The sequence below is a fragment of the Barbus barbus genome (genome assembly GCF_936440315.1).
Source record: "Barbus barbus genome assembly, chromosome: 29".
Taxonomy (NCBI): Eukaryota; Metazoa; Chordata; class Actinopteri; order Cypriniformes; family Cyprinidae; genus Barbus; species Barbus barbus.
The window spans coordinates 13,479,832-13,502,653 of NC_136757.1; the positions used below are offsets into that span (position 1 = coordinate 13,479,832).

The 22,822-nt window shown below is 35.7% G+C and overlaps 1 pseudogene across 1 annotated transcript in view; it reads left to right on the plus strand.

The window, feature by feature from the left end:
• The first annotated feature begins 277 nt into the window (after positions 1-277).
• Positions 278-22,822, plus strand: part of LOC306849080 (importin-11-like) — a 259,336-nt pseudogene continuing 236,791 nt past the window's right edge. The window contains exons 1-2 of the transcript in view: positions 278-367; positions 15,263-15,409. The product of the transcript in view is annotated as an importin-11-like (transcript). The remainder of the gene's footprint in view (positions 368-15,262; positions 15,410-22,822) is intronic.

The window sequence follows — 22,822 nt, forward strand, 5'->3', positions numbered from 1 at the left end:
GGGTTAGACTATTGCACAGAGAACTATATAAAACATTGAGCAACATTACAATAGCAACTAATGTAGGAAACTGCAGACAAATGTGCATAATTGTTACAGAAGCAGACTCGGAGGATTAGAATCAACAGAACATTTGTTTAAAACAGAGTCAACAGGAAGCCTGAGTAGGTGAGTATTCAGTTCAAATATGCAGTTCAATGGATAGATGAGGTATATTGCAGGTTATATTGATTTCACAGGAACTCGTGGATGAGACCGATGGACCACACACCTCACAATGACTGATGATGGAGATACACACTTGGAGACGCTGGAGGTAACAGACACCAGACTGGAACAGAGGAAAACACACTGGAGAGGATATGAGGCAAGTACACGATAGAGGCAAGTATACAGGAGATACTCAAGAGTAGAGAGTCCCCTTCAAATGAACGAGACCAGACTCTGGAGTAGTGTGAGGTGTGTGCTTGTCATAGCTATGCACAGTGTTTCCTGTCATAGCTATGCAAAGATTTGATTTCCAAATCAGTATCATAGATATTAAGTGGTTTCTTGCTATGATTTTAAACCTGTATTATTGTAAGTCTGAAAGTAATCAGTGTTGAGTACTACTAAAACGCCTGCTTTAAATGTTTCAAAATGATTAACAGTTGAAAACATTAGTTAGAAATTTAGAAAAGTGATCAAAAAGTATATCAAGTTTAATCAGTTACATTACATAAAGTAATCGAAATAGTTACACTGCTTATTAAATTTTAAACAGGGTAACTTGTAATCAGTAACCCAAATTAATCTTCCCAACACTGTTTATAATTACTAATAAACAACCAAAATGCTAGTAATATGCATGCTAATAAGCAACTAGGAAATAGAGAGAACTGGTCCTAAACTAAAGTGTTGCCCTTATTTCAGAATGTTCAGAGAACATTCAAAAGTAACGTTCCCATGATTGCAAAAGGATACAATAGAATGTCAATGTTCATTTAAATAACCAAGACGAAATAAACTGGTAGTTTTGAACATTTGAGCATTTTAAAATAGTAATGGAAACGTTAGCAAAATATTCTTAAATATCTTTTTGTTAGCTGGGTGTACTCTTAGAATCGTTGAAACGAACTGCTTGTGGTTATGTACCACACCTCTGACAAGAGTCAATAAAGTCAGCTCTGCATCTGTAGAAATCCTGTATTTCTTCATGCCTTTAAGAAAGTACCAGTCGTCCAGATTTTATGTGTGAGACATCTTGCAGTCAATTTCTTGAGTGTTACAGAGATTCATCTGGGAGTCTGAACAATACCAGATTCATAGCCATCTCTTTGTTCATTCAAATGAATGGAGTCTCTCAGGCTTCATAAAACGACACATCTCACATTAGACTTCATCCCATTTGTGCTGTGAGACTTTCTCATGGGAAACAACCGGACGACACTGAGAATGTGAGAAGAATGTCCTTTGAATAGAAGACATTTTGGTATGAGCTGGATTAACTGGCCTATAACTATCATAAGAAATAAAATCATTCACAATTTGACCTCTTATATATGCTTTGTTTTGGCCAAAATGTCCTAAAAAACAACTGCAAAGAGGGTTGTACAGTGGTTATGTTTCTTTAGAAACTGGTAACAATTGTAAGCTTGAGGACTCCTGGCGATAATAAAATGCATATAGCTTAGTGTACCTGCACGGATCAAATATCTAAAGCTGAATTGACAATAGGAAAGTTCCAGATGGGGGGTGGCAAAGGAAGTAGTGAGTAGTCATAATGAAAACCCTGCTCAGTAGGGCATGAATGCACCAAGGGCATGTACTGAGTGTACTATAAATTATCTGACTAAAAACACATGTTCAAAAGCATACCGAAAGGAACACATCATTTCAGCTATCTGTGGAATGCCTGAAAGCATAACGAAGCGTAATGTGTAAAAAGAAGTATATCTCACTACGTAGTACTTTAGCAGGGCTTAACTGGATATTTTATTCAGTGCATTTCTACAAATCATAAAAATAAAAACTTTCCTTTTTCAGGATGCTGTATGTTGAAGATAATTTAGTAAAATGCAAATAAGCTTTACTGATCTTTATTGTAAAGGGTTTTAAACTTGTGTAATGAACCATAAACAATTATTGCAATTAAGAATTCAGAATAACTAAATATAATAACTCCCAAAACTTTTAATTCATGCTTCAAAAATTAGTTATTGGTTTCTGTCATCGTATGAGCCACACTTGTCAAAATGGTTAGACCTTTTTTCACCATAGAAATATTTGTTGTATACAAATTTCATGTTTTTTTTCTTTTTGTTGACACTGACTGCTTTATTCACATGTCTGTGTATCACACTGAGCATTTTAGATACAGATTTCAAAGGGCATATCTGGGAAAGGTCAACACTGTCACGATTATGTTCAGTTTACTTCAGTTCCTGTCATGTTTGTTATGAGCTCCCATTAGTTAGCATGGTTTCTGATTAGTTAATCCTTGTCCAGCTGTTCCTGTTTAGTTCCCTCGTTTACCATGTGTATTTATAGTCCTGGGGGCGTATTACAGAACGTTTCTTATCTTAGGTCTCAACTTAAGATATGATATGTTAAATTAGGATTTTTCGCAAATTCGTATTACAGAAGCAAATCTTAACTTAATTTGGGATTCTTATCCTATCTTACAAAATAGTATCTTATCTCTAGTTAGGAAATCTTAAATGGCATAATCAAGCTCAACAATCCACTCTCAGGTCTGTTACCAAGCAACCAACACTGCTGATGAGGTAAACAAAATAACAGAAGCTACTTCACTTTGAAAATCGCCTTTTTCAAAAAAACGTAAGGCATTATTCACTTGCACTACAACCAGTAATGCTCCATGACGTTTTTGTTGGTCTCTATAATGCTGGTTGCAGTTCCTGTGCTAACTGTAATATGTTGTGCGGCAGTCTGTAATTACTTATAAGTGTTTTGTCATCAAAATATAACACATCTTCAGGGTCCTCCAAGAGTCTTTCTACCATTAAACATCTTCATTCTTCATTTTCAATTTATTAATAAATGTAATACCATTGTCGGACAGCACAGTTGTAAGCGATTTTTTTTTTTTTTTTTTTTTTTTCCGTTACAAAAATGTTATGTTGTTTACCTCATCAGCAGTGTTGGTTGCTTGGTAACAGACCTGAGAGTGGATTGTCCAGCTTCATAATGCAATTTAAGATTTCCTAACTAGAGATAAAATACTATTCTGTAAGATAGGATAAGAATCCTAAATCAAGTTAAGTCTTGCTTCTGTAATACGAATTTGCGAAAAATCCTAATTTAACATATCATATCTTAAAATGAGACCTAAGATAAGAAACTTTCTGTAATACGCCCCCTGATTCTGTTCTATCCTTTGTCGATGATTATCTTGTTATACGCCCGTATTCTCAGTAAAGTCTGTTTGGAAGTAAGAATCTTCGTTTGCTGTTCTCATTCTTCGACAACCTGTGACAAATACACAAATATAAATTTTGTTTGCACGCACAGTACATGTATTTTTGTAGAAATGTGTTTTACATGTAAACTGAAAATTCACAGTTGCTTGTTCATTTTTTCCACACCATTTAGGCACTATTTTTTTTCCGCTAACACCACCACACATTGAATTGCTATTCCATAACAAACACATTTTCAGTTTACATGAAAAATAAATATATGAATGTATACTTACTGTGGCTGCTGCTGTTTAGGGTTGTGATGCTGCTCTTTATTCAAAAATGGTAGTGATTGTGCTGAGCAAACTCCATATGCTTCCAAACTTGATTGATAAGATTGTGATTCTTATTTTATTGCAGTGGCAGGCCATGCCAATTTATAGCAGACATTACAAACATTCCATAGATATTTATGGAAAATGCAGTATATGCATGACTGATTTTGAAAACTGAAAGGATGTTTTTATATGTGATTGAAGTTGTGAAGAATTTGAGAAACAGTTTAGATCATCAAGCAATGTGCCTTTACAGGTACATCTCAAAAAATTAGAATATCGTGAAAAAGACAAGTTTTTCTTGTAACTTGTTTCAAAAAATTAAACTTTCATATATTTTAGATTCATTACATGTAAAGTAAAACATTTCAAAAGTTTTTTTTTTTTTTTTTTTTAATTTTGATGATTAGAGCTTACAGCTCATGGAAGTCAAAACTCAGTATCTCAAAATATTAGAATATTTACATTTGAGCTTCAGTTAATGATCCCTACAGTATAAATTCCGGGTATCTCTTGTTCTTTGAAACCACAATAATGGAGAAGACTGCTGACTTGGCAATGATCCAGAAGACGAACATTGACGCCCTCCACAAAGAGGGTAAGTCACAGAGGGTCATTACTGAAAGGTGTGGCTGTTTACAGAGTGCTGTATCAAAGCATATTAAATGCAAAGTTGACTGGAAGGAAGAATTTGAGTAGGAAAGGTGCACAAGCAACAGGGATGACCACAAGCTTGAGAATACTGTCAAGCAAAGCCGATTCAAACACTTGGGAGAGCATCACAAGGAGTGGACTGAAGCTGGAGTCAGTGCATCAAGAGTCACCAAGCTCAGATGTCTTCAGGAAAAGGGCTACCAAGCCATTTTTGAACCAGAGACAACGTCAGAAGCGTCTTACCTGGGCTGTGGAGAAAAAGAACTGGACCGTTGCTCAGTGGTCCAAAGTCCTCTTTTCAGATGAAAGTAAATTTTGCATTTCATTTGGAAATAAAGATCCCAGAGTCTGGAGGAAGAGTGGAGAGGCACAGAATCCATGTTGCTTGAAGTCCAGTGTGAAGTTTCCACAGTCAGTGATGATTTGGGCTGCCATGTCATCTGCTGGTGTTGGTCCACTGTGTTTTCTGAAGTCTACAGTCAACGCAGCCATCTACAAGGAAATTTTAGAGCACTTCATGCTTCCTTCTGCTGACAAGCTTTATGGAAATGCTGATTTCAGGACTTGACACCTGCCCACACTGCCAAAGGTACCAAAAGCTGGTTCAATGACCATGGTGTTACTGTGCTTGATTGGCCAGAAAACTCGCCTGACCTGAACCCCATAGAGAATCTGTGGGGTATTGTCAAGAGGAAGATGAGACACCAGACCCAACAATGCAGATGACCTGAAGGCCACTATCAAAGCAACCTGGGCTTCCATACCACCTCAGCAGTGTCACAAACTGATCACCTCCATGTCACGCTGCATTGATGCAGTAATTCATGCAAAAGGAGGAGGAAGTATTGAGTGCATAGAAATGAACATACTTTTCAGAAGCCTGACATTTCTGTTTAAAATATCCTTTTTTATTATTGATCTTATGTAATATTCTAATTTTCTGAGACACTGAATTTTGGGTTTTCATTATCTGTAAGCCATAATCATCAAAATCTCAAGAAATAAAGGCTTGAAATATTCCACTCTGTGCAATGAATCTATATAATATATGGGTATCACTTTCTGAAATGAGTGACAAAAAATTTCATTTGATTTTTATTATTTTTCATGATATTCAAATTTTTTTAGATGTACCTGTAGTTATTGTGCAATTTGCAGTCTATTGCATTTCGGCTACTTTTGCTTAAATTAATAAGACATTCAAATCTGATTTGAACAAGAAACTACTTGTTCTAATTTAAGCAAATCATTTAAAAAAAATAAAGGTTCGGATTATGAAACAATAGGTATATTGTTTAAAAAGTTTTATTTGTTAGGCTTTGTGGCACATGTCCACTGTTGATGAGTGTGTAGGAGTATCTGGTAGCATGCGATTAACACCTTTGGCTACTTTACATAAGATCACTTTACATAAGTGTCACTTCGAAGCAAACTGATACATCCACCTACAAATGACCTTTTATCAAGATGAAGGTTAAAAGACATAGAAAAATCCCACTTTCTGAATGATTTTGTCAGAGAAAAGTTGAAAGAAAATGAAAGCAAAGTACCATAATGGACTTTCTGAAAAATCAAGTACATTTTACTGAAGAACTTTATAAAATGTGTGAATTACTCTTGCATGATTGATGATGATTGCTGTTATGGTGAAATGAGCTGATTTTAAAATGTGTGAAATGCTTCTGTGATATTAGTGCATGCTGGAAGAGTGTGTCAAATTTGGAAACCGCAATTGTCTGAACAGTTTGGGAAAAGTGTACTCCGTATTTGGTAATACAAGTAAGCAATTAAAAAAAAAATACAATCTCATACTACAAGAACCAAAGAACATGATTCAGTAGAGTCATACTTTACTAGAGACCCTTCTAGGCCTTCAGAGAACTTAAATGACTACAGCTGTGGAATCTCATTATGGTCAGTAATTGCATCAGAAAAGTGATGAGACAGTAGAGAGAAAATTGCTATGAATCACATTCAAAGCAGACTGTACTCAAGTTATGTTTGGGGGTCAAATTGTTGTCTTGTGACTCCCTTTTTTCTTTACTGTAAATCACAAGGAACTAAATCCCACTGAAGGTAGACTTTTCCCACAGACATCAAAGTAAAATTGCCCCTTCTCACCCTGGCGTGGTGGGACGGTGAAAGTACAGAGTTACAGCAAGCTCTCTCATCTGAAAACGGTCATGGTAGCCACCGATTTCTCAAGCTCCGTTACAAGGAAACCGTTTTGCCTTTGTTGGAATGTGTGAAAACATACAAGAGTTCTATTGTTTTAGGAGAAGATTTCATTGCAGAACAGCATACAATGTGGCCTATTCTGAAGTACAGACAGACAGATTATTGTGGGTCACAAAGCAAATTTATGAGAGTAAAGATGACACATGTTGATTTGTTTAGTCAGCAGTAAAGTGAGAAGGAAGAATGAAAGAAAAGTGAAGCAATGAAAGAAAGAAATGAGAGGCGGCTTAAAGCGCCTCCAATGTTAACCGTTTTTTGTGGGTGTGAACAACTAAAATAGTATTTACAAGATAACAAATAAATGCAGGCGGTTGATTGGTCCACAGCAGCGGCATGATTCTGCTTGCTTCTGATTGGCCGAGAGTGCGATGGTCTCACCTTAAACTGGGTTACTTGAGTTCACTGACATTCAACCACTGTGGTGTACGTGGCTTTGCTTTACTAGCCGGTCTGTTTATGGAAGGATTTTTTCCGGAGGAACACGTGTCTCCTGTCACCAGAGTGTGATTTGCGTCTCTATAACGAGTTAGATTTTTTTGCAGAGCTGAATTTGATCTCATCAGTTCTCAGTCTTCTGGGCAGCATTTGCTTTCTCATAGTAAATTCTGCTGAACTTGGACATTCTCGCGCAGTTGCCATGGGCCGTCCTCAGACCGGTCACTTAGGCCTACGTATTGGCTCATAAAACAGCGCGCTGGCACATGTGTAGTACATCTGGGCAACGCGAGGAACTGCTGAGTCTCTAAAATGCAGTCTTTTAAAATAAAAACAGCACAAGGTGTTATGACAAAAGTAGATACATTTGCACACTCTTTATGAGATTTCTTTCCTTCACCTACATCTGGATTTCCCCGTGCATCTTTAATAAATTCAACTTTATATAACATAGTATATAACAATAGTCATGCAACATAAAAATAAACAAAGCCTATTGTATACTAAGCACTGAACCCTGATTCAAACAGAAAGTCTTTGCTGTAAAGCTGTGATTTTAGTTCTGTACCCTACCCACACATCCTCCCACAGAAAAGGGTTGGACTTTCCCCATTTTATGTTAAAAACTGTAAACAGGTTGTGGTTTTATCACATTGTAATTTTTCCATTTCAATCAGTGTAAGAAACAAACCAGGGTTGTTATAGTTCCAAAACAATATCGAAATGTCCTAAAACAATAATCATCATCATAAACATGTTGGTTATACACTTTATTTAATCTAGGCCTACAAATACTCTAATGACTGCTAGTTGACATGTAGTTGAAAAGTTACTTTAATAATACTGATAACACATTAAAATAATAATTAAATATTCTTTATAATAATAAAACAACAATACATATTTTAAGTACTTTTTTAACATATTTGATGTTGATTTTATTTCATAGATAAATGATAATTCTTCATATTGATAATATACTTGTTAATTGATTCAGTTGTACAGCATAAATTGATAGACCGCAGTGTGACTTTATTTGGTTAGAAGCAAAACTATGCTCCACTCAAGGTCCATTCCAGGCTGCAAAAGTTGCCTCTTAATAACAGAAGTACATGGTTTCATTGTCTGTATGACCCACTTTGCTTTTCACTAATATTCAAGCTGATGTTCTTTGCAAAGTAGGTTATAGTAATTTGGAAACTGGTTTTGACACAGAATAGACTTTCTTTCAGTCAAGCACAGCCCCAGTCCACACACAGTCTGTTAGCCTATAGTCTGACTATGCAAGACTACCCAAACCCTAACCACACACTCAATGGGTGATTTGGGTTCAGTGTCTTTGGTTGATTTTAAGGAGTAACCTCTTTACTATAAGCTGCAGAAAGACATATTGTGGTAATTGTGCGTCACCTGTTGGACAATAAATGCAACTACAATCTGTATGTTGATTAAAATTTAAATGATTCTCAATCTGATACAATATAGCATGTTTCAAAGAGTCATTGTTATTATTAAAAAAATCTGTCACTACAGTGAACAGAATGCTTTTTTTTTTAATGCAAACCGTAAAATACAAAACATATTCACTATGAAAGAACCTATTAGGCCTATTATTATTATTATTGAGAAAACATAAAACATGTATTTGTCCATAATCAGAGTAATAACATCCATAATATCGTGAGGGAACATAGCTAATAATATTGCATTTCCATTAGGGCTGTCGCGATTCGTCGATTTTAGTCGACTAGTCGATTTTAAAAAAACGTCGACTTCGCATTTCACAGACCAGAATCTATAAAACACATTATTAGACTATTTTCCAAGACTCTTTAATTACTTACATGCGTGTAGTTAAGTTTGTGCGTCTCACAGTAGTTCCACAGAAACTTTTATCATTTACATGTGGAGCGTCTCAAACTCATCTCTACATGATGTTGTGAGTTTGGGTTTATTATAACGTTCATCTGGGAACGCAACGCGCGCCATTTAATCAGATTTGTAAGGTAAATCATTTATAAATCTACACAAACATAGGAGAATACATCGCGGTTTCTAAATAAAAGCTCAAGCCCTCACTCTGAGTTTACACGGATAGATGTCCACATATTCATTTAATTACAGTGGCTATAGCATTTCTGTCCTAAACAAATAGCCAAATATTAAAGATTAAGTGTACGTTTGAATTAAATGGTGCTTGGTCAATATTAAACAGTATGATTATGTGTAAAAATAATCATCCTCCTGCAGGCCTTTGTTGTAATGCGTAATCTACATTAGCTCTATTGTTTATATTATATTATGTATTTTAACAGTTTTGCTCAATAAAACCATATGATTTCTTGCTTTTGATACTTTATTTGAACTGATTATTATTGCATTATTGCTATTATATATGTATTTTAAGTAATTTTAAAAGCTATTGTTCACTTACATCTATTTTATTACCAAAACATATATATATATATATATATATATATATATATATATATATACACATACATACATACATACATATATATATATATATATATATATATATATATATATATATATATATTCCATTAACTATGGAAGCCTCAAATATATATCTTAATATACTATGATTGTCCCACATCTTCTGTATTGTATGTCTAGTTGGTCTCAGGCGTGTAAAACATCGTTAAAATTACTTGAATCCTTATATAAAAGGGCCATAAAAATTAATGATAAAAAGCCTCGCCAGTACCATCATTGTAAAATATAAAGTAAATACAACATATTGAGTTTTGAAAACCTCATTAAATATAATCAAATTTCTGCTCTATTTAAAATTATCCATAACATCGCTGCTCCCCCTTTGAGAAAATTTGTCACACTAAATTCGGAGAAAATTTCTAGAGCCACACGGTCGACAGTCAGAGGAGAGTGCAGTGTTCCCAGACGTAGAACCACATATGGCCAACAAGTGTTCTCTTATAAAGCAGTGAGCCTTTGGAATACTCTTCCAAACGAAATTATTTCATGTACAAACTATAGTACTTTTACACGCCTGACCAAACAGTGGTTATTATTAAAGCAAACCTGTACACACTGAATGACTGTGATATGAATGGTGTAAATTGTGAGTGAGTGAGTGATAGATTCCTGAAGTGGAGAGTATTTTTATGATGTGAGTGAAGTAATGCTTCCATGTATTATTTTGTATATATTTTATGAATTTGTGTAAGTATAATATCAACCTGTCCAGGGACTGTGGGTGGAAATTAGCATTTTTTGCTATAACCTGGCACATGACATCTCTTCTTTTTTAGACTAATGTTTTTTGTGCATTGTCCCTGATCAAATAAATAAATTCAATTCAATATATATATATGTATATATGTGTATATATATATGTATATATATATATATATATATATATATATATATATATATAATTATAGCCCTATGAAATCTGTTTTATTACCAAATTCATTTTTTTCCATTTTCATTTTTCTATACTCTGTTTTAATGGTTAAATTACATTAATCAAAAAGCCTGTCTAAATAATTGAGTTAATTGACCAAATAATTGACCAAATTCTGTTTTCCATTATTTTCTGCATTCCATTTTAATGGTTCCAATTAATTGATTTTATAGTAAAGAAACATATTCTTTTTATTATTATTCTTTTGTTTATATTATCATTCTTTTCTTTTTTTTCAGAAATACTGCACATTTACATTTTTCACCTAAATAAATTCTGGTAAATAATATTTCTGGTAAATACTCCTTTAAAAAGTGTTTTTTGATTTTAATTGTATTATTATTAGACTAGAACACGTGGATATGTCGTCATTCTCACACTATAATACTGAACTGTGATTTCAGTGATTTGGACTGAGAGATGGACACTTGCTTCTTGCACTCTGTTGCACTTCCCTTTTGCTTTGAAAAAGGATTTCATAGAAATTTGGATTTCATTTGGTTTAATAAAATATTCCTAAGTAAAATTGTTGATTTTTTTGGTGGGAATTAATCATTAAGATTAATCCATAAATTGGTCGATAGATTAATCGAAATAAAAATAGTCGTTAGTGGCAGCCCTACCGTAAACATTTGCATATCTACGGTTTAAAAAAATAAAATAATGAAAAAAAAATATATATATAATAATCAAACCCACGCATATGCAATTTATTTCGGCTGCTTCACTCTGCTGAAATGACAGAGACAGAGATTGTATCTAATCTCCATACCCCGCCGAAAAAAAGTTTAAATTTGCAGTATGGCAGGGGCGTAGAATTAGGGGGGGACGCTAGGGACGTGTCCTTACCAATACCCAGCCACTACCAATCTGTCCCTAGCAATAATTTTGATCAAACAATTAAATATATGTACATGTTCTTGTCATTTCAGATGCATCCGAAATGTCATATCATTGATATTACCTAACAAGTTAAAGTAAATGCGTTAGAAAACTGCACGCTTTCAAGGACGTGCATTTAATCCATGTGCAGAATGTAGTCACACACCGGACGAGAAGCGCAGCAGCATTTAGAGCAACTCACAGGTTTTGCACCCAATTCAAGAAAGCAGTCCAAAACAGTAAATATAAAAGCCCATTTCAGGAATGAACAAAGTTGCATCGATGAATTTGAAGTATGGTGTTTGTTTGACAAAACAGAGCAAACAATTAGCTCCCTATATAAAGCATACAGACAGAAAGACAAATGTTGTGCGTAAAGATACACAATCTTTCAGCCTAGGATAAAGTCATGAACATTAACAATAATTCGGGACAAATATAATGTGAATTCTTTTTTTTGGTAAACTATGGAAGTGGCACTCTGTGGTGAAGCAGGATTTGGAACATGAGTCCTGAGTCGCTGCGGACATTCTAAAGTCACTTCAACGCATAGTGAGAGCAGCTGAGAAGATCGTTGGTGTCTCTCTTCCCTCCCTCCAGGACATTTACAGCACCCGTCTCACCCGCAAAGCCCTCCGCATTGCAGGTGATCCCGCCCACCCGACACACAGCTTCTTCAGTCTGCTGCCATCAGGGAGGAGACTGTGGAGTCTCCAGCCAAGGACCAGCAGACTGAAGGACAGCTTCATACATCAGGCTGTCAGGAAGCTGAACTCCCTCCCGTCCTTGCCCCCCCTCCCCTCTTTTATCCTATGCAACACTGAACACTGATACTACGACCCCCCCCAGCTCCCCACATCCCCTGGACCTCCCACCCACTTAGAAACTGTGACCAGCACCTGTCACTTGTGCAGCATTGGACTGATCACTACCTCATCCAGCATTGACTGCTAACTACCTCTTCGGATAGTCTGATAAAAAGACTGTTCTCTTGTCACTTTAACAGACTGATAAGCTCTTCTTGCACTACACATATCTGCACAGTTTTGTTTTATTTAACTGGTTTGCACTCTATCTGTCATGTGCCTTATGCCACTTTATCTATCTCTTTCTTTATTTTTCTTCAATGTCCTCATTTGTATATCTGTATAGTTGTATGTACATATGTTTAAACTGTATTTATCTGTATTTGAACGTCTACTGTCAGTGTTTAATGTTTACTGTATGCACCAAGGGTCTGAGAGTAACGCAATTTCAATTCTCTGTATGTATGTGCCGTACATGTGGAAGAATTGACAATAAAGCAGACTTGACTTGACTTGACTACTTTCATTAAAATTATTTCAAGTTTGTTGCAATAAAGGATTTGTTCACTCAAATAACTTGTTCTTATTCTTTTAAGAGTCATTGTTACTGATAAAAATTATTGTTTAATATATACAGTGAAACCGTGATATTTTCTGAGACGATTATCATACCGTGAAAATTTCATACTGTTACAACCCTATTTCCAAACCTGAAGAAAAAAAAGTTGGGCTAATTTTTTTTTTTTTTATTAAAAGTTTAGTTTTTATTGATTAGTTTAAGGCAACTGATAGAATCCCTTTAGTTTATCCATTAAGCATGTTTTATTAGATTGTTCTGGTTTTAACTCATTGAGAATATTTTTTTTAATTCAGTTAACTCTTGAAGAGATTTTTAACAGTTAAGCCAAATACAGTTTTGGAGTTTTTAGCAAAAATAAATGATAAAAACATGATATAATTCAGCCATAATTGTTCTCGCCATGAAAATAGCCTCAGAAGCTGGAATGGCGTTAAACAAACAAACAAACATACAAACAAGACAACTGATGTGGGTTGATGTAGTGTTATTTGTAATACATTAGGTCTGACAATTACATAAATTGGAAAGCGGTATGTATTGTACATATAATTATAAATAAAATTATAATCGTGATTCATGTGTCTTGCAATGCATTTTAGGTATGAATGTAGAAACATGCTTTTGTCCCCCAGAATCGTGTGCCAGCAGGGGCTGACCAACCGAGCCTTGACCTCATGTCAGATTTGTCTTTTGTGGCTTTGTAATGTTTGACATGTATAGGCTACCAGTCACAGCTTAAATGTCATGTTTTAAAGGCCAGTGAAATATATGTCGCAATACCTCAAATCCACATGACATTCTGCTCAAACACCTGAACCTAAAGCAAGATCCTTTGACCTTTTTAGTTGAAGTAAACAATCGTTTTCTGTGCTCTTCCCAGATCTTAACCTACATTCTATAGTTTGCATGTTATCTAACATCTGGTGTATACATGGAGGTGCCCAGGTTAATAATTATCCGTTTACACAAAGTTTTTATTTTTATACCTTTTATTTGAATTCAGATGAGATGTGTGCACCAAAGATGGAGTGCTTGAGTCTTCACGCACAAGATTGCCTGGAACTAACAAATCGCAGCTGCCCCCTTCCGCTTGAAACACCTTTGTACTTGCTTGCAGTGTAGTTGCGCTTATCACTCTAATAACTATGATTCTGTGCTTCAAGCATTGTTTATAACTGTGTATTCTTTCTGCTGCACACAAGGCAAGAGCTTTTGAGCTCATAATTGGAAATGCACAGCATCTGTGCTTTATTTACCAGTGATTTAAAAAAAAAATAGACTCGTTTCTATCACAGCATGGATGCCATTTAACCGGCTACTTTCTGTTTGTCCATGAGATGGGAAACCATCTGTTATACTAGTTTTGTTTTTGGCATCATTCAGGACAGGTCGCTGAAGAAACATTGTCAGTTTATGTATTGCACAAATAGGGGGCAGAGTTGCACAGCAAAGATTTCCAGCTTGATGTTATTTTAAACAAGTCTGGGTTTATGATGCAGATTTTAGTTTGATTTTCTCCAGGATTTTTGGAACAGTTGACAGAACAGTTTTTTACCCATCAGGCCAGCACACCGTTGTCTTTACATACTGCTTTTCAAACATAAACATTTGATTTTTGATTCATTGTGGTTGTGATTTCTGCTTATTTGCGGTAATATTATCTAGCTGCCAAGGTTTTGTAAAAAAAAAAAAAAATTGAATTAAGATTAAGCTTTGGATAATTCAGTAATGTTCTGCAATGTTGATCTTTTTCCAAGAAAAGTGTGTATGAAATGAACGAAACCTGTCAAGGAGTTAGTTTATATATATATATATATATATATATATATATATCAAATATTGCAAAAATATTAAGCAGTGCACACTTTTTTTTTATTGAAATTAAATAATTGAATAATAATAATAATAAGCACCAAATAATGAGCACCAAAGAAGCATTTTAGAATGATTTATTGAGGATAATGTGGTACTAATAATATATGCGTGTGTGATATTTAATTATTTATTTATTTAATACCCAGAAAATATCAGGAACATGTTACATTTTAAAATATAATAAAATTGCAATCAGTTACTTTAATTTGTAATAATATTTTACAATACAACTTTATGATTAATTAAATGCAGCCTTGGTGAGCACAAGAGACTTCTTTCAAAAACATTAGGAATCTGACTGACCCCAACTATTTGAATGGTAGATTAAATATAATGTTAAAAAGGTATATTACATTCTGTGGTATTGTAATATGCTTTTAAAATAAAACTTGTTGTTGAATAGATCCCCTTACTGACCTTGAGTTTCAAATATATGTATTTGTATTACCGTAGTTAATGTGTGGTAGGTAACGAACTCCAGTCTTATTCTTAATGTTTCATAAAAGCAAAGGACTCTGGTGGGTAGCAATGTTTACTATGATTTGTCAGGATTCCAGTCTATTGAGATAGTAAATGAGCCGTATTGTGTGCTCTGTTTGTGTCTGCAGCTTTACGTAATGGACATCCAGAGCGCCAGCTCAGTGGTGCTGCAGGCTTTGACCCAGGCCACCAGTCAGGACACAGCTGTGCTGAAGCCTGCAGAGGAGCAGCTTCGCCAATGGGAGACCCAGCCTGGCTTCTACTCAGTGCTGCTGGTGAGAATCTGCAACATACATACTCAATATGAGCAGTTTAGTAGTGCAATAGAACAAAGTAAAAGTGGGAATGTAGGTAACATTTTATGTGGCTTTTACTCTTTTATTTCTGTGATACATGTCAGCTGAGGCTCATGGCATGTCAAAAATATCTTGATATAAGTGATTTTATATCAAGCAAAGCACCTTTGCACATTAATATAGAATTCAGGCAAAGTTCTGTAACATGTTTTTGTATATTGAAAATGGCTCTTTTTTTTTTTTAATTCGGGTGTTACGTAATATGAAGCCGTTTTTGTACTGATGCTAGACTTTAGTCAAGTCCAGTCAATATTATTTGTGTAGCGCTTTTAACAATGCAAATTGCTGTCAAAGCAGCTTTACAGTATTTAGACAGGGAAATAGTTTGTCGAAATAGTGTCATTCTCCTCTGGCCAGACAAAATCCTGGTTCTTGTGGTCTTGTCCCAATGGCCGTCTTGGAAGACAGGGTCTTCACTGGGGATTAGTCTTCTAACAATGTAACAAGTACATCAGGTGTTTTGGGAAGTGTTCCCAGTTCCGGTTGACCTAATTAATGCAGCCTAACAATCCTTTAACGGATTTGAATTAGAAATGCGATAGTGTATTATGTGTAAACCAGGTTAATGAGATGGCTCTTTAATCTAGATTTAAAGATTAAAGTGTGTCTGCTTCCGGAACAGTGTTAGGTAGATTGTTCCAGAGTTTGGGCGCTAAATAGGAAAACGATATCCTGCCCGCAGTTGATTTTGATATTCTAGGTATTATCAAATGGCCAGAATTTTGAGATCGCAGTGGACGTGAAGGGCTATAATGCGATAAGAGCTCACTCAAATATTGAGGTGCCAAACCATTCAGGGCTTTATAGGTAATTAGCAAGATCTTAAAAATGTATACGATGTTTCATAGGGAGCCAGTGCAGTGTTGACAGAACCGGGCTAATGTGGTCATACTTCCTGGTTCTAATAAGAACTCTAGCTGCTGCATTTTGAACCAGCTGGAGTTTTGTTAAACGTGCAGAGCATCCACCCAAAAAAGCATTACAATAATCTAGCCTCGAGGTCATGAATGCATGAATTAATGTTTCTGCGTTTGACATTGAGAGCATAGGTTGCAATTTAGATATATTTTTAAGATGGAAAAATGCAGTTTTACAAATGCTAGAAACATGTTTTTCGAAGGAAAGATTGCTATCAAAAAGTACGCCTAGGTTCCTAACTGATGACGAAGAATTTACAGAGCAGCCATCAAGTATTAGACCGTGATCTAGGTTATTACATGCAAAAGTTTTTGGTCCAATAATTAACACCTCAGTTTTTTCAGAATTTAGCAGTAAGAAATTGCTAGTCATCCAGTTTTTGATACCAATTTGCAAAACTAACGGAATGTATAGTTGATAAGTTTCATCAGGTCGCGAAGAAATATAGAGCTGGGTATCATCAGCATAACAGTGAAAGCTAACACCAAGTTTCCTAACGATATCTCCCAAGGGTAACATGTAAAGCGTGAAAAGTAAGGGGCCAAGTACTGCGCCTTGAGGTACTCCATACTGCACTTGTGATTAGTATAATACCTCTTCATTTACTGCCACAAATTGATGGCGGTCAGATAAGTACGATTTGAACCATGCCAGTGCACTTCCTCTAATGCCAACATCATTTTCTAGTCTATTTAAAAGAATGTTGTGGTCGATAGTGTCAAATGCGGCGCTAAGATCCAGTAGCACTAATAGAGAGATACAACCACGATCACATGATAATAGCAGGTCGTTTGTAACTCTAATGAGAGCAGTCTTAGTACTATGATATGGTTTAAAACCTGACTGGAAATCCTCACATATATAATTTTTCTCTAAGAAGGAACATAGTTGTGATGATACTACCTTTTCTAATATCTTTAGCCCTATTCAGACGGGATTAGTTTTACATGGAGAGGTGGGGTAAAGTAATTATTACCAGAGCTTCTCAGTTATTTTAGTCCTGTCCGAATGCGCCATCTCAGTAATCATTACAGACAATATCAGTAAAGATTACGGCGACGTTTACCTTCTGTAAAAAGGTCCGGAGAAATTACCTCAGGTAATACTAATCCCGTGCGAATAGACCAGCTGTAAAAATATACGTAAATATTCCGTAATTTCCTGCCATATTTTTCAAATATGGAGGCGCTTGAAGAAGCTTTCAATTGCGTTCTAGGCAGAGGGACAAGTCAGTGGCAAACCTCAATTCTTTTCAACATAAAACGATGCAGGATTAGTAAAACAATACCAGCTACTAGGGCTGCACAATTAATCGAATTTCTAATCGCGATTACAATTATGGATGCAACGATTACATAATCGTTCAAAACCGCAATTACAAAAATAAATAAACAATTAAAAATGCCCATTTGCATTATCTGTGTGCTTAAGAGGTGTTTGCAGCGCGGGGTTTAACAAACTCAAACACACTGAATAAAATACATTTTGTCTAACTGATAGTCGTTGTCACTCTGTTGTGCATGATATGTTAAATGCCAATCATGTCAAAAGCGGAACAAAATAGCGGTACTCGTTTGAACTGCGCACCACACTGACCTTTTATCCGCTCGATCGCCTCAAAAGAAAACAGCGCAGCGCGAGCTTAGTGACCAGTCGCGATCACGCGCTAAACAACGGTGTGAAATCCAGTAAGAAGCACTCGAGTTCAGCGCAGAGTTTTCCAGTACAAATCATGTCTCTTTAATTTAAACTAGTTTAAAGCCAATAAATCGGAGCTGTTATTCTCATCAACACTGATGCAGAAACAGTGCAACAACGATCCAGTTAGAAGACGTTTCAATCCACAAATCACCCACATTTACCATAGTTTTACTGTAGTAACACTAACGGTAACATTAATGGTACGGTGGCAGAAAAGTAGGATATTCATATGGGGTATTATTATATTATTAATATACTAATTATGTTATAAGAGTAATGGAATATTATTACATTATTTTGTTAATTATTCTTTCAGTTGATGTGGATTTGTAATTGTCTGAATTTCTTTAGGCTACTATTTTTCAATGCAAACTCCATGATAATGAGGTGCTGGTGCCACTGCTCTCAAATGTTAGTCTGGAGCCCTGATAATATAAATTGTACTAAAATGTTACTGTAATTTTAAATTTCGTCTGTTTAATTGTAAATTAAATAGGCTATATAGCTTTAGTAAACCTCTTTATTTTTTGGATAAAGAAGAAACCAAACCAATGTATAGTTAACATTTGAGGCGCAATGCTATAGAAAAGCAATAAAAGTTCAGGAAGAGTGTTTTCAGCCTTTTTTAAATTATATTTTATGTAAAAATATGGCATGCAGCTTCAAACAATGGCATAAATCTGTTCAAAATAATCGTTATTAATAATCACAATTACAATCTCAAGGGAATAATCGACAATTATGATTTTTGTCATAATCGTGCAGCCCTAACCAGCTACGCTACGCTTCCTCTCTCTCTGACAGTGAGTTCATATCACACACAGCAGTTCTACATAGTCACGCCTCCTGTCAATCACACGTCTTGTCTAAACCACGTCAAGCATTTTTACTGTTACAGAACGATGAAGAGCACTTACATTCAGGAAGTAACATAAAACGCACGTGACGACAGGCAGGTGACTGCGGGGCGTAAATCGAGTTACCCCTCCCACTTCTGATAGTTTTACTGAGATTTCTAATCCCGTGCGCATCGGCCATTAATATTACAGACATCCTGTGGGAAAATTACTTTACCCCATCTACCCCTGTAAAACTAATCCCATCCGAATAGGGCTTTTGACAGATAACAATTTTCATAACTACTTTCCCCTCAGAGAGATTAAATAATCATCTTGGCTTGAGTACAAACAACCACAGCACAAAAGTCTGATCCATTTCATCCATCTTCTGTTTCTAACCTGCTGCACATTTCCACTGAGCGTAGAGCAATAATGTGGTCATTTCTGTTGTGCAGTAACTACCACAAAACAGAACATTACAGAATTTGGAAAAAAGAGAAAAGAATTAAAAACCATTAATACTTACTGGTGTTTGTTGTTTTCTTGCCAAAATGTATTTTCCTGAAGTATGTTGTCATTAGTGAATTAGATGTTGTTGCTTTTATATATTAAAATATTGATATGATAAAGTAATATTATAATATAGTAAAATATTTTTTAATTATCATTTTTTATTAAAGTAAAAAGTTAATCATGAGTAATTCAACATTCCTTAAAGGGATAATTCACCCAAAAATGAAAATTAGCCTGTTTTTTACTCACCCTCAAAGCATCCTAGGTAGGGCTGGGTATCGAGTTCAAGTTACTTTTTAGGCACCGACCGAATTGCCTCGATAACATCGAGTATCGAAAAACATCTTGTCGTTCGGTACCAAATTTCAATACCTAAGGGGTTAATCTCATCAGTGTCAGTGAGCCAATAGGCCTGCAGTACTAGGTGTGTTCGATTAGAAGTGGCACAGATTGATCAGTGTTTGACATCCGCGCGAGAGATTTGAAAACGTATGGAGCAGTCTGCTTTCTATAGCTCTCTCGGTCCTGTGCAGCGCCACGTCAAGTCGAACACACCTACTAGTTTACACCGGTTACACTCAGAGATGTGGCTCACACGTGAGGCTGTAGCGTGAAAGTGTCTCAACCCCATTAGATGTAAGGCTACATTTACACTGGTGCATTTTTGTTTAAAAATGAAAACGATCCTCATCATACTGGTGTTCCAGAAAAGATCTTCTTCCATACTACACGACCGAAAGCACGCGTTACGTGACCATTCATGCACACTGTAGCAGCATCATGCTACATAAGACAATAAATAAGATTTATATTCTGCTTACTCAAAACTCACTTTAAACCACCATCGAGTGTTTGTAATAACTTCCGATTGCTGTTTAATGTGTGTTTTGGCCATGTAATGTTGCTGAAATTGGGTATGTTATGTCCTCTGAGTCAGAACAGCGATTGCGGAAGAGAGAAGTCATATCGCAACCCTATACATACCGGCAGACAGCACTGGAAGGTGCTAATGCTTATCAGTAAATTAGTGGAAAATGAATAGAAATTATGATTCTGTCTGAGCTATGCATTTTAAAATGAACACGCACTAGTACAAACGTAGCCTAACAGATGTGTAAACTGAAAACTATTTGAGCTTTATTAAAATTATTTGCACTTATTTATTGTGTTGGATATATTTTGTTCCTTTGTGCAGTGGCTCAGGAGACTTTGAGTCTGTATAAACGTCAAGAAGCTGAAAAAATAAAACCTAAGTGGGTTTTTTTTGTTGTTTTGTTTTTTTAGATAATGTTATCTTGTTCAAATTTATTTAATAAAATTGGTATCGAAAAAGTATCGTTCAGGAGCCGATATCGAAGTCAAGGTATCGGTATAGATATTGAAAATTTTGGAACGATACCCAGCCCTAATCCTAGATGTAAATGACTTTATTTCAGACGAATCCAATCGGTGTTATATAAAAAATTGTCCTGGCACCTCCAAGCGTTACAATGGGGTAAGCGGGTGCTTTTTGTCAACAGTCCAGAAAACGTGAAATAAAGTGCATGCATCTGTAATAAAACGTGCCTCACACGGCTCTGGGAAGTGAATAGAGGTCTCCTGTAGCGAATCCATGTATTTAATGTTTTTTAATATATTTTTTTCCTAAATATGTTAATCTTGGGCATATGAAAGTGTGCTGCATAGTAGAAATGACCCTTGTGGTTTCTTGGCCGCTGGGCCGTGACATTGAGGGAGATTTTGTTGGCTGACATCCTCACCAGATGGCCATTAGCTGTCATGACTCATTTTGCAATTCATGCCATGCCACTGTTTTATTTATGAGCACTTTTCTTACAAAATAAAATAAGAAATTAGGCTTTTTAAACCAATGAAGTATGCAACAGTTCTTAAGGGATGTCATGTGCTGCCAGTGATGACGAACCAAACAACACTGGTCTAAGTGGTCCAGGAGGGCATTGATTTTGCATACTGAATCCAAATCATTTTCATAATAATATGCCTTTTTGTTTTCGTCCTCTGCACTGGCACATGAGCTAATGTATTTGAAATGTGAAATTAATATTTTAAACTTCATACTGGTTGCAGATGAATTAGTAATGACCTTTGAGCCGCACAGAGGTTAAATGCTTCTGAACGCAGGGCGTATAATTCTGTTACATGTCATGGCTTATCTCCTCACAAACACCCTGAGGTCTTGTTTTTGTCTTTAGAAGTGAACTTTTCCAGTTTTTTTTTGTAAAATCTGGCTACGTTTCAGATGCTGAACAAAGGCAGATGGGGAGGAAATTTAGACCACATTTTTTTGTGGAGACTGTGTTGTCCCGGGGCATGATATTTTTTGGTTTGAGCTTGAGTTTTCATTGGCAGGAGAAGCAGAAGGCTCATTAAGATGGGATCAGTACCACCAGTAAATAAAATTCCACCACTCTTGATGCTGTTAAATAACACAAATATAAATAGGTATTAAGAAATTATTCACCATTAAAATGTTAAAAAGTAGTGACTTTTGTTGTTTGCAATAAGATCTGTAACATGCATTTAAAAAATAGATGAAGTGCAGTGAAGTTTCACTGTTTGCCAACTTTAAATAAAAACATATAGACAGCTCTCATTGCCGAAGTGAGTCACTGCTCTGTACTACAAATTCTGTTCAAAGTCTGGTCTCTTTACTAAAGTATCACCCTGCAGAATCCTGTACCCCTTCCTCAATGCCTGATCAAAAATCTAGCATGTGATATCTATGCTATGCTACTAAGGGAAATGCTTAATTTGAACTGTAATTTTCAGTAATATTATATGGTATAAAATTTAAACATCATTAATAGGGTGAATTAAGAATAAATGGGATGTAAAGTGATTTTCTATGTTCTCTCTGGCACTAAATTAATTACCCATAAAAAAGGTCCAAAGGGAATAGAAGTTTTTTTTTTTTTTTTCTTTTTTTTAGTAAAATGATCTGCAAAGGAATGTAAGGAGACATTGAGTGCGTTAACATGGACTCTCTTAATGCGATTATAATGCGATTTTGACAATATTGCGATTAATCTGTACCTCATGTAAACGCAATACTTCGATTTAAATAATGCGATTAAACTCATAATCGCAGCAAGCATAATCGTATTAACATAGGTGGCGTAGGCCGATTTTAATCTAAATATACAGGCATGTAAACACCTTAATCGCAGTATTGCCGCTCTGACCGAAGTGCACATGCGCTTGTGACATACATGAATGACGTGACGCGCACCTATACGGAGATAAGAAACGATGGCAGTGAAGAAAGCATCGCATTTTGCTGCCACCAGACTTGCTGCCACCAGTCTCTGTTCCTTAACCTCATCCAGAAACAGCGAGTAGA